The sequence below is a fragment of the Mobula hypostoma genome, chromosome 1, assembly GCF_963921235.1.
Source record: "Mobula hypostoma chromosome 1, sMobHyp1.1, whole genome shotgun sequence".
Taxonomy (NCBI): Eukaryota; Metazoa; Chordata; class Chondrichthyes; order Myliobatiformes; family Myliobatidae; genus Mobula; species Mobula hypostoma.
In genome coordinates, this window is record NC_086097.1 from 137,526,058 (window position 1) to 137,532,358 (window position 6,301).

Genomic DNA, 6,301 nt, shown 5'->3' on the forward strand with positions numbered 1-6,301 from the left:
GTTAGTTTATATTTCAGATCCTAGGAAATCTATTCCTTCTATGCTATCTATATTTTCTGAATTTAGTAGTTTTTCTGGATATAAATTAAATTTACATCAAAGTGAGTTATTTCCCATTAATAATTACTCAGATCAATATCATCAAGTACCTTTTAGTATTGCTAAAAATTGCTTTACTTATCTTGGTATTAAAATTACTAAAAATTTTAAGGACCTATATAAATATTAATTTATTATACCCAACAAAGGAGGGAGAGAGAAACCAGGGAATTATAGACTGGTTAGCCTAACGTCGGTGGTGGGGAAACTGCTGGAGTCAGTTATCAAAGATGTGATAACAGCACATTTGGAAAGCAGTGAAATCATTGGACAAAGTCAGCATGGATTTGTGAAAGGAAAATTATGTCTGGAGAATTTCAGAATTTTTTGAGGATGTAACTAGTAGAGTGGATAGGGGAGAACCAGTGGATGTGGTATATTTGGATTTTCAAAAGGCTTTTGACAAGGTCCCACACAGGAGATTAGTGTGCAAACTTAAAGCACACGGTATTGGAGGTAAGGTATTGATGTGGATGGAGAATTGGTTAGCAGACAGGAAGCAAAGAGTGGGAATAAACGGGACCTTTTCAGAATGGCAGGCGGTGACTAGTGGGGTACGGCAAGGCTCAGTGCTGGGACCCCAGTTGTTTACAATATATATTAATGACTTGGATGAGGGAATTAAATGCAGCATCTCCAAGTTTGCGGATGACACGAAGCTGGGTGGCAGTGTTAGCTGTGAGGAGGATGCTAAGAGGATGCAGAGTGACTTGGATAGGTTGGGTGAGTGGGCAAATTCATGGCAGATGCAATTTAATGTGGATAAATGTGAAGTTATCCACTTTGGTGGCAAAAGTAGGAAAACAGATTATTATCTGAATGGTGGCCAATTAGGAAAAGGGGAGGTGCAACGAGACCTGGGTGTCATTATACACCAGTCATTGAAAGTGGGCATGCAGGTGCAGCAGGCAGTGAAAAAGGCGAATGGCATGCTGGCATTTATAGCGAGAGGATTCAAGTACAGGAGCAGGGAGGTACTACTGCAGTTGTACAAGGCCTTGGTGAGACCACACCTGGAGTATTGTGTGCAGTTTTGGTCCCCTTATCTGAGGAAAGACATCCTTGCCATAGAGGGAGTACAAAGAAGGTTCACCAGATTGATTCCTGGGATGGCAGGACTTTCATATGAAGAAAGACTGGATGAACTGGGCTTGTACTCGTTGGAATTTAGAAGATTGAGGGGGGATCTGATTGAAACGTATAAAATCCTAAAGGGATTGGACAGGCTAGATGCAGGAAGATTGTTCCCGATGTTGGGGAAGTCCAGAACGAGGGGTCACAGTTTGAGGATAAAGGGGAAGCCTTTTAGGACCGAGATTAGGAAAAACTTCTTCACAAAGAGAGTGGTGAATCTGTGGAATTCTCTGCCACAGGAAACAGTTGAGGCCAGTTCATTGGCTATATTTAAGAGGGAGTTAGATATGGCCCTTGTGGCTACGGGGATCAGGGGGTATGGAGGGAAGGCTGGGGCGGGGTTCTGAGTTGGATGATCAGCCATGATCATAATAAATGGCGGTGCAGGCTCGAAGGGCCGAATGCCCTACTCCTGCACCTATTTTCTGTGTTTCTATGTTTCTAAATGCTTTCTAAATGGTCACCTATGACGTTATCATTAATAGGTCAAATTAATGCTATTAAAATTATAGTTTTATCAAAATTCTTATATACATTTCAGGCAGTTCCTACCTTTGTTCCTAAAACATTTTTTGATAGAATAGATTCTATAATCTTATTTTATTTTTGGAATAATAAAAATCCTAGATTAAGTATACCTTTATTACAGAAATTTAAAAAGGATGGTGGTATGGCTTGGCCAAATTTTAGAGTGTATTATTGGGCAATTAATATTCGATATATTACTTTTTGGATTCATTACTCAGACATACATAAATGTCCTTCATGGTTGGATTTGGAGGAAAACTCGGTGAAGGGGTTCTCTTTGGCCTCTTTACTGGGAGCTCCTCTTCCCTTTTTGTTTTCTAAGATTAGTAGACAAGAATTTAATCCTGTTATTAAACATACTTTAAGAATTTGGTTTCAGTTTCCTAGATTTTTTGAGTTAAATATTTTTGTTCTTTCTAGTATTTTCCATTTTAATTATTTTTTTTAAACCATCAATTTTGGATAAGACCTTTTTAATTGGAAAACCAATGGAATAACAACTTGTTCAGATTTGTCTTTATGGGACTGTTTAATATCTTTTTCTCAGTTGTGGATAAATATGGTTTACCTAATGTACATTTCTTTAGATATTTACAAATTAGGAATTTTTTACGTGGTTTGCTGCCAAATTACCCTTCTTCTTATTCACCTAATATGACAGATGCTCTTTTACAGCTTTAACCACTTCAAAAAGGGTTGATAGCTATAACTTATAAATCAATATTGAATTTATGAATGATATCTGATGATAACATTAAACGTGCTTGGGAATTCTAAGTTCAGGAGTCATTTTCAGATAATCAATGGAGTAAAATTCTTCATTTGGTTAATAACTCATCTATTTGTGCCCGTCATTCCTTGATACAGATCAAGGTCGTGCATCGGGCCATGTGTCAAAGGATGAACCAGCACGTATTTTTTCCAACGTCAATCCTATTTGGGACAGATGTAATAGTGAAGTGGCCAGGTTAACTCATATGTTTTGGTCTTGTATAAAGCTAGACAAATCTTGGAGACGTTTTTAAAACATTATCAAAAGTCTTGGATCTGGACCTATAACGTAATTTACTTACCGCAATATTTGGGATTACCCCATCAAAACCAGGAAATATTCCTGTTTCTGCTCAGCATATGATAACCTTTTCAACTTTATTGGCCAGGAGAGCCATTTTACCTAAGTGGAAGGATTCTAATCCACCTACTGTATTTTATTGACTTTCCTCCATTATGTTCTGTTTAAATTTAGAGGAAATAAGAAGTCGGACATTTGATACATCCTTTAAATTTGAGCAAATCTGGTGACCTTTTATTCAATATTTTTATTTAATTTGATTTATTACTCTTCCAATTTCTTTTTTTTTGAAGTTTTAGATTTGATCAGAAAGTCTTTCTCTTTTTTTTTGGTTGTATCCTCAGAATGGACTGCCCAGTCCCTTTTCTTTTGTATAGTGTGGTGGGTTTTTTTTCCTTCATTTAAAATCCAAAGTTTTTTCTTTCCTCTTCATGAACTGATAAGAGAAGAATTGCTGTTTTCTTTTTTATTTATATTGTTTACTAGCTTAACACTATGTATGATTTTGATAATGTCTATTTCAATCTCTGTTTGTATTGTTATTGATATATATATTTGAGATAATTCTCCTCTTGTTTGTATTTATGTTCCTTTTAAATCAATAAAAAGATTAATAAAGAAAGAAAGAAAGAATCAGTTAAGTGAGTGGGCAAGGGTCTGGCAGATGGAGTACAATGTTGGTAACTGCCGTGTCATCCACGTTGGAAGGGAAAATAGGAGAAAAGATTATTATTTAAATTGTGAAAGGTTTCAACATGCTGTTGTGCAGAGGGACTTCAGAATGTTTGTGCATGAACATCAGAAGGTTGGTTTGTAGATGCTTCAGGTTATCCAGTGGGAAAAGGAATGTTGGCCTTCATTGCCAGAGGGATGGAATTTTAAAGCAGAGATTTAACACTGTAATTGTACAGAGTACTGGTGAGGGTGCAGCTGGAGTACTGCATGCTGTTCCAGGCTCTTTACTTAAATAAAGATATGTTGGCTTTGGAAGCTGGGTGAGGAAGTTCCAAGTTGATTCCAGAGATGAGGGGGTTCACCAATGAGGACAGATTGAGTCACTCGCTGGAATTCAGAAGAATGAGAGAGGATCTTACAGAAACATATAAAATTATGAAACAAATAGACAGACGCAGGTAGTTGAGAGTAGGACTAGGGGCATAGCCTCAAGATTCAGGGGAATAGGTTTAGGATGGAGATGAGGAGAAACTGCTTTTCCCAGTGAGCAATGAATCTGTGGAATTCTATGCTCAGGCAACTAGTAGTGGCCAGATTATTAAATACAGTGGATTCTGGTTAATTGGGCAGCCACTTATTTGGGACAACTCTTAAAGAATAAAAACAAATCCAGCAAATAGCCAGAATTTATTTGGGACACTTTGCTGCTTAACTGGGGCAGGAGTCTGTTGGTAAACAGTTTCTAACTATCATCAGACGCATGTACTTGTGTAGTCACTGCGTGTGCCTGTGTTCAAAAAATCAGTGATTTTTGTCACTGATAGTTAACGAGAAATAAGCATTAAGATAATTCAGAACTGTTTTGCTCACTGCAATTTAAAGCATTCAGGCTTGGAGATGCCAAAAACAGCCAGGAGTGAAAATGAAACAATTTCACTACTTCAAGTTAGGACTTATGCAGAATTTAAAGATATCAACGATTATTTTGAATGCAACAATGAAAATCAAGATTTGGGGAATGCAATTGTCGAAAATTGTATGAAGGCAGTCCATTGTCTGTGTGAGATGTTTTGCCTTTCTTTTGTTTTTTTCAGTCAAACAAAAGAACATGGCAGCAAAATTCCTCCTTCAATAACTATTAGTAACTAATACAGTTTTATAGTACTGTAGTAGTATTGATACTGTTCTAATTTGTTCTGTATTTCATTTAAATACATAATTTGTTAGTCTGTAGTTAAACTGTAGTTTCTCTTTTTCATACTTTTTTAAACTATTTCCATTAAACTTCAACTAATTGAGGCAACCTCATAATTAGGCCTGAATATATTAGTCTGATGTGTCCCAATGAACTGGAATCCACTGTACGTTTAAGACAGCTAGACAGATTTTAGCATAGCAGTGGAATTAAGGGTTAGGGGAAAAGGTAGGTAGTTGGAGCCAAGTCCATGCCAGATCAGCTATGATCTTATTGAATGGCAGACCAGGCTTGACGGGTCAGATGGCTGAATCCTGATCCTATTATGTTTTTATGTAAATTGCCTCAAACATAAGTGGATAGCAGGAGAATTGGTTTGAGGCTAGTTTATAGGTATGTGAGGCAGGCAACAGGGAAATAAGTGGAGGAAGTTTTGAGACCGCCTTAAAAAAGGGGCTGAATGGCCATAAAGGAATGTGAAAATAATATGACTTGAAGGAATTTCATCTTGCGTCAGCCCCAACTGGCCTACCCCTTACCTTGAAATCATGGCACCCTGGTGCTAGACTCCTCAGAAAGGAAAAAGATCCTTCACTTGCTGAGCCCTGTGTTAGATATTTTGTATGCTCCAAAGAGGTCACCTAGTATTCTACTGAACTCCAGAGAATGGAGTGCAAAGAGCCCGCTGGTGCTAAAACAGAGACACCAATGGCACTTTGTACAGGCTTTACTGCTGTAAAAGCAGATGCTCCATTGGTGCTAAGGGATGAGATCGCAGTCAGGAATCCCAACTACATTAGAATTATTGCATAGCCCTGCGAATTAGCTTGGGCACACACAAGCAGTTCATAACAGACTTGTCCCAATCTGTGGGTCTGCAATACAACCTCTGTAAATACCACAATGTAGCATCTAAATATCTTTTAATATCTGGAGCACAGACACATTTGCAAAATGAACTCTTATTCTACAGGACATTATTCTAAATAACCTTGTTAAAGACTTTTCTGCCACTATTTCCATTTCCCTTACATACAGTACAAGTAGTGCTTGATAGCTGTGCGCCTGTAATCTCTGGATTTTAGATGAATGAGGGGAGGGGGCCTCACTGAAACCCACCAAATGTTGAAAGGCTTAGACAGAGTTAATTTGGAGAGGATGTTTCCTATAGTGAGTGAACCTGGGACTAACGGGCACAGCCTCAGAATAGAAGGACATTCCTTTAGAACAGAGGTGAGAAGGAATTTCTTTAGCTATAAGGTAGTGAGTCTGTGCAATTCATTGCCACAGACAGATGCAGAGTCATTGAGTATACTATATTTAAAGCAAAGGTTGATAGGTTCTTGATTAGAAAGGACATCAAAGATGTCAAGATGAAGGCAGGAGAATGGGGTTAAAAGGGAAAAATAATCAGACACGAACAAATGGCAGAGCAGACGCAATGGGCTGAATAATCTAATTCTGCTCCTATTTCTTAGAGTCTTACTCAAGACTAAATATTGTGGGTAAAAACAAAGGCTTGAATTTGTGCAGTGTTTAACAATCAATGAAATCATCATTTTTAATATTGGAAATAAATTAAACAATTGTTTCCAGAT